The following is a 13,630-nucleotide window of genomic DNA, read 5'->3' on the forward strand; positions in this document are numbered from 1 at the left end:
GTCACATGACAATTGTAGCTACAGGAAAAATGCTGAAAAAAGCTTGTAAGAGACTTTTTGAACAAGCAAAGCAAAGATTATAAAAAACGGGTGACAGGTAGAAATAGGGAAAGAAAGTAGAGCAACAAATTTTGATGGTTTCCTAAAACATATGATAATATTTTTGACTGAAAGAATAAAGTTACTAATACTGTGTGGATTGTTGGTTTAAAAACTATGTACTATTTTCATACATATATTACACTGACTATACTGACATGAAGAGATGTTCCACTATGTGGAATGTTTTGGTGATAAGATAAAACTTGTATTTGAGTGCATAAAATCGTGTAAATGCTGTCAGAGTCCGCTACACAACGAACCAGCAGCCTTTGTGGAACATCAGACTGCGCAATCTGTGGAAAATGTTGCGTACAAACTAAATAGACTGTTACCTAACTCAGAAAATGTATTTTGTAGCTATCTATTGTTGTTACTTTTTTCAGAAGTTGATGAAACATTGAAGTTATGTGTAGTGAATACAAAGTCACTAATAATGCTTATTGGATCAAAAAGTATGCTATTACAAAGCTGCAGACAATTACGATGGAAGAAGCTCATACGTTAAGAAGAAGTAGTCTTAATGGAATTGTTGTTCTTAAAGTATAGGAAGATAAATGCCAAACTCCTGCTTCTTAGAAGATTACTAGGACTTTGAGGGAAATAAATTGACATGTATTCGTGAATTTGATGTTGCAAACTTGTCTGCAAATACAGGTTGTGTGATTCAATATCTCGGTTTCTCTAAAAAGAATATTTGTTATTACCTGTAGCAACAAAATCTGCTTAAGCAGTGTGAAACATGTAAAGCAATGTGAAGTGTGTATATTAACCCAGATATTCTGTATGGTTGATGAGTAAATTTAGTTTTGCAAACAGATAACAGCCTGCCGAACAAACTACAAAAATTTTCAGTAATGATTGTAAACAAAAGAAAGTTAGTGAATATGGCTAAATGCCTTTGCTTCTGCTTACTATCAACAGTAATCTTACTGGACTGATCAGTACATGTGAGCAGCAATATGTTTGTACGTGTTCTACAGAAAAGATTAACTGTGCTAGTAACGTTTGAACACTAGACTCAATATCTTCAATATTAAACATTGTCATAAAAATTGTGATGGGCATTACAGTTGTTTAATAAGCAATTACAAAACATTAAATTTAGCATTTACGTACAACATAGCTGTACATGCGTCACGATGAGGCCATCTTGGACTATAAATTAAAGTGGATAATGTAGAAATGACATACTGTTAAGTTATGACTGACGAACACTGATCCGGCGACTCCTTGTAAACTAGTAGTGAGAGGGAGATGAGGAGAATGGCACAGGATTTTCATAAAAATTGATGCTCCTCCTTCAGCTCATTCCCAACTAAGGTCACATTTTCTAAGAGGGTGTAGCCGCAAAGAACGAGGATGTCAGAAAAAAAAAATTCCATGAGATACGTAAGTATTTGTACTACCTGTGTCCCACGTATTGGAGTTTCTACATTTGTGAGATTTCTTTCTTTTTTTTTTCTTCTCTGTGTCGTTTGTGTGAGTTGGGCGTTTGTTGGAGAGGCGAGGCTTATTTGAGGGTTTTTCAGGTTCTCGTCAATACCTTTGTACGAATTGTGACTTTAATTCATCACAGTCGCATGATCTGTCATTTTATGGCATATATGATGTGTTTGGCCCCTTGCTTGGACTTTGGGTGTTAGTAAGGGTGTTTCACCAGAAATACACGCCTGGAAATTGAAATAAGAACACCGTGAATTCATTGTCCCAGGAAGGGGAAACTTTATTGACACATTCCTGGGGTCAGATACATCACATGATCACACTGATAGAACCACAGGCACATAGACACAGGCAACAGAGCATGCACAATGTCGGCACTAGTACAGTGTATATCCACCTTTCGCAGCAATGCAGGCTGCTATTCTCCCATGGAGACGATCGTAGAGATGCTGGATGTAGTCCTGTGGAACGGCTTGCCATGCCATTTCCACCTGGCGCCTCAGTTGCACCAGCGTTCGTGCTGGACGTGCAGACCGCGTGAGACGACGCTTCATCCAGTCCCAAACATGCTCAATGGGGGACAGATCCGGAGATCTTGCTGGCCAGGGTAGTTGACTTACACCTTCTAGAGCACGTTGGGTGGCACGGGATACATGCGGACGTGCATTGTCCTGTTGGAACAGCAAGTTCCCTTGCCGGTCTAGGAATGGTAGAACGATGGGTTCGATGACGGTTTGGATGTACCGTGCACTATTCAGTGTCCCCTCGACGATCACCAGTGGTGTACGGCCAGTGTAGGCGATCGCTCCCCACACCATGATGCCGGGTGTTGGCCCTGTGTGCCTCGGTCGTATGCAGTCCTGATTGTGGCGCTCACCTGCACGGCGCCAAACACGCATACGACCATCATTGGCACCAAGGCAGAAGCGACTCTCATCGCTGAAGACGACACGTCTCCATTCGTCCCTCCATTCACGCCTGTCGCGACACCACTGGAGGCGGGCTGCACGATGTTGGGGCGTGAGCGGAAGACGGCCTAACGGTGTGCGGGACCGTAGCCCAGCTTCATGGAGACGGTTGCGAGTGGTCCTCGCCGATACCCCAGGAGCAACAGTGTCCCTAATTTGCTGGGAAGTGGCGGTGCGGTCCCCTACGACACTGCGTAGGATCCTACGGTCTTGGCGTGCATCCGTGCGTCGCTGCGGTCCGGTCCCAGGTCGACGGGCACGTGCACCTTCCGCCGACCACCGGCGACAACATCGATGTACTGTGGAGACCTCACGCCCCACGTGTTGAGCAATTCGGCGGTACGTCCACCCGGCCTCCCGCATGCCCACTATACGCCCCCGCTCAAAGTCCGTCAACTGCACATACGGTTCACGTCCACGCTGTCGCGGCATGCTACCAGTGTTAAAGACTGCGATGGAGCTCCGTATGCCACGGCAAACTGGCTGACACTGACGGCGGCGGTGCACAAATGCTGCGCAGCTAGCGCCATTCGACGGCCAACACCGCGGTTCCTGGTGTGTCCGCTGTGCCGTGCGTGTGATCATTGCTTGTACAGCCCTCTCACAGTGTCCGGAGCAAGTATGGTGGGTCTGACACACCGGTGTCAATGTGTTCTTATTTCCATTTCTAGGAGTGTATATTTCTGCTACTCTTTTTACCTGCCATGAGGGTTTACAGTTCTTCTCGACGTTATTACTGCCACTTCTGTTCTACGCAAAAGTGGTGATTGTTTGCAGCTATATTTACAGCTGCAATTTACTGTGCTCTGAGCATCTGTGCATTTCTTTGTGCCTACACCAGTCTTTGATACAGGCGGCTTTATTACTGAGGCAACCTTCTTCAGAAGAGTGGGCAGAGGACGATATTAACTGCGCACTTTATTTCACGGTACGAAATGTTTTACATAACCTTTGTCTCCTGGATTTTCTTCACTTTTATGACGATGGAACCAACATGGGTGCCCTTGGGAGCAGTTAATGGACAGGCGTGTCATGTTGCATCGTATACCTGATTCGTGAGCTACTGAACAGCAACTTCAGCACATAGCCACTCCATGATGGTGTGACCGATGAGCTGATCTTGATTTGCAGTGCGTAGGGTTAGCTAAATAGGTGGGTAGATCACGTCACTAATGGGGAGGTGCTGAATAGAATTGGTAAGAAGAAGAATTTCTGATACAACCTGACTAAAAGAAGGGATCGGTTGGTAGGATACGTTCTGAGGCTTCAAAAGGATCACCAATTTAGTACTGGAAGGAAGCGTGGAGGGTAAAAATCGCAGAGGGAGACCTAGAGATGAATGCACTAGCCAGATTCAGAAATATGTAGGTTGCAGTAGTTACTCGAAGAAGCTTTCACAGGATAGAATAGCATGGAGAGCTGCATCAAACCAGACTGAAGACCACAGCAACAACAACAGGGTTAGCTACATGGACCTTTGAGACTGCCAGTTTAGTTCCGTACAGGTGAAAATAAAAGCAGCTTATTTCAAAAGTTCTCAATTTTTTCAGTGATCTTCTTTACTTTGATGACATTTCACCTTTCCACAACCGTCTGGGAACAGCAATATTCGTGATATCACCGCAGATTTAATTCCGATGAAGACAATGTAGTGCCCATTGTTTATGCTATATAAGAATTTGTTTACCTGCGTCTCAACAAGGAGGTACCGTTACGCTACCCTTTGATGTTTGTTCTTTTTTCAGTCAGTCTTCTGACTGGTTTGATGGGGTCCCCCATGAACTCCTCCCCTGCACCAGCCTTACTAACTCACAGTAGGAATTGCAACCTACGTCCTCAGTTAATTGATAGATGTATTCCTTTATTGCTTTTACTCTCTGCAGCTCGATCAAGTGCCATGGAGATTCCTTGATGTCTTAGCAGACGTCCTACCATCCTGCCCTTCTTGTTGACAACTTTTCCCATATATTCTTTTCCTCGTCGATTCTACGGACAAACTCCTCGCGGCACACCTTGTCAGCCCATGTTTTGACATTCCAGTTTATGAACGCTACTTAAACTAATTTGACACTGAAGCCTTGGACTTTAATATGTGTAATGTGAACAGGTTCAACCGTCCTTTCCGCTCCGTTTTCATGAATGTTGTTCTAATGTTCTTGTATAGTCGGACTTGTTTGTTTTATTATAGGACCATTTCATGAAATAATAACACTAAGCGAGAACGACATTTGGTAGTAAAGTGAACGCTGATGAATTGGAGCAAGTTACCCAGTGAAGAAAAACTATCGACGAGTAACCTGGTACGCAATGAGCAAACGCGGCGATCATAGCAATAACAGGACGGAGGAGCCAACACATACCGGGGACATAAACGAGAAATTCGATTGAATTCACGAAGCGTCAGTCATCACCGTTTCCATAGCATTGTAATGAGGGCAAACATCATTAATTCCGTTTCTCTGTACAGTTAAGAGTGCCGAAAGGGAGAGGACGCGTTCTGTCAGAGCTATGATGAAGCACATATTTCTGGCGAGAGACGAATCCTACTTGGTTTGCTACCAGGCAGCAAGCTTCTGAAACGGTAATGCACTGGAAGTTAAACATACTTTTATCCTGAGTCAGCTACAATTTATTTCGATGAGTCGAGGAAAGTGACTAAAACGTAAGAAAAAAAAGACGCATTATAAAGGCATTATCCGAGTGGGGAGGAGATCAGTAGGCATGCTGAACATGTACAGCAAACAAATGATAACCATTTAAGAAAAACTGGGATGATTTATTCAAAAGAAAGATCTGCACAAACTAAGGAAATCAAGAACGTCTTAATCCTCCTCTGGCCCTTATGCAAGCAATTATTCGGCTTGGCACTGATTAACGGAGTCGTTGGGTGTCCTCCTGAGGGATATCTTGAAAAATTCTGTCCATTTGGCGCGTTAGATTGCAACAAAATTTGAGCTCGTTGGGGGACCCTGCCCATAAAGAGACAAAAGTTCTGAATTGGTGAGAGATCAGGCGACCTTACTGCCGGCCAAGGTATGATTTGGCAAGCACGAAGACAAGCAGCGAAAACTCTCCCCGTGTGCGGGCGGACATTATCTTGCTGAAATGTAAGTCCAGGATGGCTTGTCAATGAGGGCAACAAAATGGGGCGCAGAATATCCTTGATCTACCACTGTGCTGTAAGGGTGACGCGGATGACTACGAAATGCGTCCTTCTGTGGAAAGAAATGGCACCCCTTGACCATCACTCCTGGTTGTCGGGCTGCACGGCGGACGACAATATGGTTGGTATGCCACCGATCTCCGGAGCATCTCCAGACACCTCTTCGCTGATCACAGGGCTCATTTCGAAGTGGGGCCCATTACTGAAGAGAATTCTACGCCAGTCGAAGCCCCATATCGAAAGATTTTGACGATCTAATGTGGCAAGTGGACAGAATTTGGCGTGATAACCCACAGGAAGACATTCAATAACTCTATCAATGCCTATCTGAATCACTTTTTCCACAAGGGCCAAAGGTGGGCCAACGTGTTATTGACTTGCTTAGTTTTAGAAGCTGTTTCTCTGGAACAAATTTTACAATTTTTCTGAAAACGTAATTACTTTTTTTGTCTGTACATGAAAATCGCAACTACCGATTGGCGTCCTATTCTTTCATAGTACGTCAACTTTTTTTTTCTAAAGCATCACTTGATAGTGGTGCACGCTTGAACTGGTTAAAAGCTATATTTAGTTTGTTATTAAGACAGCGAACGCCTGCATAATTCCTTTATTTGTTCTTTTCAAACTAAAAGTCAACGTAGTGAACTTTAAATCTGGGTTACAGGACGATGTCTCGAGCTATTATTCTGTTCTAATAATTACTGGAATAATTACCCAGAGAGTCACGAAAATGACAAGAGAATACCCAAGGCATGAGCTAGGAGGCGAACAACTCATGCTTAGTTTAACGCTGAATGGAGAAACTGTTTTGAGAATTTAGAGATTTTATGACAAATGGCTGTCGGTACACTTGCTACTAGTCAGTATCCATCACAGGTCCACCACTGTCAGATACTGAAGTGATAGGTCAGTCTGCGTGGCGGTGCAAGATTAGAGTTGGGTTTTTCGAGGAAACTGTGATTTAGCTGTCGCTCTCATCCCCTCCAGCCCTCTCGGGGTACGTCCACGGAAATTGAATTTCCAACTCTTGTCATATATAGTAAGGCTTTACTAGAGCGTGAGGGTTTTAACCACATTTCTACATTTGTTAAGCACGATGCTACACTTACGTCAAAGGTCATTGTGTCCCAATAACATCTAACGAAGAAATAGCAAATGTCAGTAAACTGTACCGCCGTGCTTTAGGTACTATTACGTAGATCAGAACCATGTTTTGTCTGAATATTTTGTTTCTTCATCTGTTTCGGCATATGTGGTTGCTCGGTAGCATATTGATGAACCGCAGTACATGGTTAAATTCTGTAATATACCGGGTGGCTACAATTAAACCGATGGTATTCCGAGTGCTACATTGCAGGCTTACACACCGCAGAACGCTGAAACATAATAGGTATGTTCATTAATCGGTACACTCGCGGAGTGTGCTGAAAAAAAAGTAGTAGTTCAGTTTCTGCCACCAGGTGAAAATATGGCACTGTATGCAGTCAGAATATGGTGTGCGTGCAGCAGAATCTGAGAAACCGTTAAACACATGATAACGTTGGTTGTGGAACCTTTATTAGGTTATGGTCACAACATGTGTTCAGTATTGTCTCCCGACTAAGCAACATGCTGCAGGCGTAACACGGCATGGTTGACAGTTGCCCACAGCATATTTGCTGTAATCAGTGTAATATGTTGTCCTATGTTATACTTCAGATCAGGAAAAATCGGGATGCATCCCTGATGGACACGAATTTTCAGATATCCCCCCAACCAGAAGCCACATGGATTTAGGTAGGGGGATCTGGAAGGCCATACATCAAGGAACTGTCCAGAGATGATGCGGTCGTTACCGAAGGTTTCTTGAATCAAATCTTACACCTTGCAAGCGATATGTGGTGTCGCTCCATCTTGCATGAAAATAGTGGTGTGGACACAGTTCCGTTCTTGCAAAGCTGGAATCATTTGTGGCACAAGGAGGACGTTATAACGAGAAGACGTAACTGTACACCTAACTGGCCCGTGAGATGTCATCTCCTAGAAGAAAATTGGACCAAGATTGATGGAGCTTGTGAAACATATCACACAGTCACATAAGGTGAGTGCAGTGGATGCTACTGCACAACATGTGGCGGAGTAGAAGGCAATATACGAAAGGCCCGTTCATTAATACCATCGTGAAGAGTAAAATGTGCCTCGTCCGTCTAAAAAATATTCGCTGGCCACATGATATCCATTTCCATGCCTGCCAATGCAAAGCCATGGGGTTGTAGACTACCTTGGAGTTTCATTTGGTGCACATTCAGAAACGTACAGTGATGCCAGTGTAAATTGCACCGAAGAATATTTTGAACTGTTCACCCTCAACTTAGCACGAGCACTGGCTACATAATTTGAAGCATGTGCTGCATGGTCGGCTATAGCTATAGAAGTTTCAGCGACCACTGCCGCTGGAATAGACTGCCTCCCTCTCCCTGCTCCACCACTTAATTCACCTGTTTCTTCAAATTTTTGATCGTTGTCTTTAGCCCATTTATTGACATACGGCCTCTTCGCAATTGTTTTGGGCGGCGATATTCCCACGATGCAGTGCTGCTATTACTGCAGTTCTCATCAAACAACTTTAACAGCAGCGCTCGATCTTTCTTGTCAATATCCATAGCGTTTCTACGGAAAACATCAACCTTCTTAACCCTTTACACCAACAGACACTTGACAAAAGAAATCAACAAACGTCGCCAACTGACAAACAACCTACTGACGTCAAATCGAGAAACATTTTACATTCTGAGTGTTTGAGGCATCTTATTTTCTTCTAGTGTAAGAGAGGGAAACTATTATTTTTTCAGTGTACTCCTCCCGTGTACCTATTAATGACCATTCCTACGATTTTTTTGTATCGTGTGATGTAGATGGGTGCAGTGCATCAGTCGGAACACCGACAATTTAGTTATAACCACTTGGTACCACAATGAAAGTTAAAAGTGTCTTAACAGATGTAAGTGAGACATTAGAGTTGGTTCCCTGAAAAAGTATATAATTCAAAGGTAAGCTCTTTTTTCATTAAGTCAATAACCTTTCAGGAAAGGAAAAGTTCTAAACAGTTATAAGAGGGCACAGACGCAGATGGAACGTTACAATATTCGTGCTGAAAATGCGTGAAATTCAAGATTCAGTTACTTTTTAAGTTAACAGGTATTGAGATCAGTAAAATGAAAGATTGAAACAACTACAAGAGAACAAGAAGAACTGATAACTCGTTACAATTCGCTATAGTTTGAAGTGATATCTCTTGTTTACTACATTATAACAGCCGATTTGGCTTGCAAAATATGTCGAATATAAGGTTTTTACTGCAAGATAAGAGATGAGGAATGAAATGAAATTAATCAAAAGATTTATGACGTAAAACAGAGATAAATTAACTGCTCTACTAGGCATTTATTTCTCGTTACTCGACACTTCTGCTCTGCTAAAGAAAGTTGTTAATGACAGTGAATCTTTTTTAGTTTGCAGTTGGAACAATAACTACTTCTTTTCAGTAGTTCAGTAGTTCTTCGAGACCCACCTAGATGCCCACTTCTTTCTTTATAGAATAGAATAATTATTCGTCAGACTGTTTATTGTAATGCAACGGAAAAGATAGACAGTATTGTACAATATGATGATACTGCAGTAAAAATAAAAATGTGTCAGTTGTTTAACCATATCATTGTAAGAAATTACTTATTTTACTTACTGCAACAGCTATGCTGTTTATTCGCATGGCAGAGGTTTCTGAATTGCTGACGAATCGGTCCTTTAGGTTATACGAAGGCTGGCAATGTTATTGGTTTCTGTAACAAGGTTGGCACCACTGCGGAGCCATGCGTCGCGTAGCCGAGCAGGGCTGATGTATTCTGTCTGTGACTAAACAGTGTTAGAGAGCGATTCCGAGGGCCGCCGAGGAACTCCACCGTGAGCAGAGCTCCGGTCTTTTGTCTGCGGAGCGCGCGAAGCGAAGGGCGCCAATAGTCGGGCAGGCTCGTGTCCACACTTGGCCTTTGACACATGTGGCTCTGCGGTGCTGAGTGTGCAGTTACAACTGAAATGTCTGGCATTTTGGACATTGTACGCTGTTGCGAGTCGCTCATGGAAATGTCATTACCATCCGCCTATAAAGATAGTGCGCCTATAAAGAAAGTGCGTCGATCAGGAGCTGTAAAGTGATGTTTTAGTTAATCCTGCCCTCCGTTAGACGGAGTGCCTGAATTGTTTTAGTTCACTGGAATCATCTGTAACTTGACTTTTAGAGTATCTGGCCATTATTAATCTGACTGCATACCAAAGTTAAGGAAGTTTATGTTGCATGTTAATGGGTGCAGTTATTCAGAATCAGTTGTTGTTTAAATTGATGTTAAAATATGTTCATAGTGCCCAATGGGTACTGATCTAAAATTATTACTTGCGATTGTAAACTAAATAGGCGTTTGAAGTGACACAGGAAATGTGGATGTATTTTTTTTTCTTTTTTTGCTTCTTGTGGTGTCTTGTGTCTAATACGTAACTATTTCACATAAACGCTTGAGGAATGGTTAAATTTGATTCTGTGCACGTATGAATATGATTGTTCATCCAAGACTATGAAGTAATCACTGAACATCTATATGGGAACCAAATGCAAGTTCAGTGCAACCGGACTGGAGCCAGGTTGTCTGGGACACAAAACCGTAACTGTCGAAGTAAATTACCGAAGGGATAATATCATTCCTTAATGTTTGATTTTAATGTTTGTGTTATACAATTGTCAGCTTTTGTAATATTTCTGAATTTCTGTTTTAAATATAAGTTTTGCCGCCATTATGTTCTGGGTTTTAAGCAGCATGTTTTCACAGTTGTTAAACAGTTTTACAAATCATAAGATGTTTAAAATGCTTTTGAGCCTTGTTTTTCAAGTGTTGGTGGTTTTAATCTAGTTTCTATTTGCGAGACATTCTGTGGTATATCTCTGAGAGTTAAACCTTTAGTTACTGGAGATCAAGTGAAACTTCGAGACTGAAAAATGTATTGCTGGGTCGCTTTAAAGAGCGAGCTGTCCCGGCTATTGTCACTTGTAAATTCAAACATGGCTGTTTAAATAAAGGTGCAAATTTTACAATTTCTATCTATGCTCAGTAAAACCGCCCCACCTTTTCATCTTATTGTGCAGTACTGCCACAGGGCTACATACATATGTATCGGATGGTAACAGATGTAAAAGAGTCTGTTGCAATTCTCTTTACGCTACAGCTGTAATGTTCAACGCACCACAAACATACGTGTCGACATTTATCTGGCTAATGTTTCTACATTTACACAACCAGGAGAGACTTCAAACAATAAGTTACGTAAGTAGTCCTACGCTAAGACCATCATGCAACAAGAGTGGTACATTGTAAGAAGAGAGTCCCTGCAGACACATTTCCGTGGCGGTAACGGTCAGCAGATGCATTACAGCGTGCGTTATTAAACGCCACAACAGCTGTAAAGATATTTCAAAGTTGAAGTACCTGGGACCACACGATTCTTGTGGGCAAATTTTCTCACTCGCACACAGAGTCACATTGAAATGTTGACGGTTTGTGGGCCAAATGATGTCCCACATCTGGCCGTACCAGAATGGTGCAAACGATTTGGTCTAGGCCACACAGACATGAGTAGTGTTGACTGCAAAGGAAGGTTATCGCCACGGACCAGACAGTCTAGGATCTGAATCGCAGCTTATATAGCCCACGCTGTGTTCGACGCATATAAACTAATTGCCAGTTAGACAATGTGAAGCAAGTTTATTGAAAAGAACATAAAATTTCAGTACTCCTACTTCGGAGTGTAACTACACAGGGCAAGAAATTGTTCACAGTCAAGTGACTGTCTGTAGCGTCACCCGGAAGCCTATCTAATGTATGACGCGATTCATTCAACGAACATGAATGTAATGCAAAACAATAAAGAAATGCCTGTAATATTATGAATCGTTTTGTCGTGTGTGATACTACGTTGTGGCAAATATTGTAAGTATTTTCCATTAATAGCAAACATAAAGAATACGACAGTTCAATACATTCCATGAAAGAATGGAACTACGAATGTAATATATATATATACAACAGCCATGTTGCACGCCACTGTTTGTTCTCTGTTTTTTTTTTTTTTTTTTTGCTGTTTGGTCTCTCTCTCTCTCTTGTGGATCGATATGTGTACAACTAGCTGTCTGTATGAGCTTTAAGGTTACAAGATATTGTTAACTGAAAGTATCATAGGTTCCCTTTTAAAAATATCTCTTCCTTCACGTGAAATTTATTTAAAGATAACAATTATATTGCTGTCGATTGCGCATCTAACTTCAACTTTTTCGGTGGCGCTGAGTCCATCATTACGTGTACTAAAGAATATTTCAGTGTTTACGAGCTTCACTTGCAAAGGAAAGTAATTCTAAGTGCTTTTATGAATTTTTACAGTCAGTTTTCGACGTTAAAGTAAGTTAATATATTTGATTACGAAACTTATTAAGAGATTTAACACCGCAAGGCTTAGGTGAGGCTTCATCTCTAGTTTAAAATATTTTCAGTTAATTGAAAGAATTAACAGTTAATTCAAGTCTTAAAGAGATACACAAATTCTTTACAATTATTTCAATAATACACAGCTGTTTTTACCATTTTTCCTTTCTGTGTAACATTAGATTAATTTTCTGGAAAAGAAATGATTTCATGATCTATGTTATCGCTGGTTTAATTGCAGGTTACTTTATGTTGTCATTCATTGAAAGAGAACGGAATAGTTCCATTAATAATAAATAAATTTTTACCTGCGTACTGAGATTAAGACACACTACGTAGATTTACGACGCTTTTACTCGTGCTCGAAATATACGTGGCGTTCCAAAAACAATATTCAAAATTTAAACTGCTACGTTACGTTATCATCGTGGTGGCTTGCGACTGACGCCTACGTTCGTGTTTCAAACCACACGTAGGAATCGGCGACTTATACGAAATAACAAAATTGAGTTTACAGCACACCAATTACGTCGAAGGGACGTAATGGTACAACTTGGCCGGCCGTGGTGGTCGAGCGGTTGTAGGCGTTTCAGTCCCGAACCACGCCATTGCTACGGTCGCGGGTTCGAATTCTACCTCGGACATGGCTGTGTGCGATGTCCTTACGTTAGGTAGGTTTAAGTAGTTCTAAGTTCTAGGGGACTGATGACCTCAGATGTTAAGTCCCACAGTGCTCATAGCCATTTGAACCATTTTTTTGGTACAACTGGCACCCAAATGGGACCCTTTTGAATAACACAATTATAGTATGGTTAGTGTAATTTTAATGTGTTTTTATTATAATTTTGTTGTATTTATGTGTGTATTAATGCCAAGATTGTCATTCCCTTCTTTTTATGTAGATCTTGTTGCGGGAATACAACCCGGCTCGCATATGTTGTGTATTGCCAGCATATATCACAAGAATAAAGTAGGTCCTATTTTTCACTTGATACGCCAAGGTGCACAGAGCTAAAGTGTCACAGGAACCATTTATGTTGTATATTGTGTTTCATACAGTAATAGGCTGCTGCATGTGTGTGAAGTAATAACTAAATTTCTTCTGCACCTGGTGTTGTGATAGATTTTACCGAAATAACTGCTGGTAAAAATACCTCTGAAAGTTGTATAATAATTTGTAACATGAGTCGAGCAACAACCACGCAGCAGATTAGGAAAGAGATTGAGTACTCCGATCTGGAGTCAGTCGACAATAAAACTGAGCTGCCAGTTCAGAGTGAAGCTATGGCAGAATCTAATATGCAAAAAATCGTACCGGAAACCGAAATGGAATGCCAGATAATTCTGGAACCCGAAATGGATGTATTAGATAATGCAGAAAGTACAGAAGGTTCCACGACTGCTGAGATCAGATCAAAGTCTAGTCTAACAAATGTATCACCAACCAGTACACT

Source organism: Schistocerca serialis, chromosome 4 (genome assembly GCF_023864345.2).
Source record: "Schistocerca serialis cubense isolate TAMUIC-IGC-003099 chromosome 4, iqSchSeri2.2, whole genome shotgun sequence".
Taxonomy (NCBI): Eukaryota; Metazoa; Arthropoda; class Insecta; order Orthoptera; family Acrididae; genus Schistocerca; species Schistocerca serialis.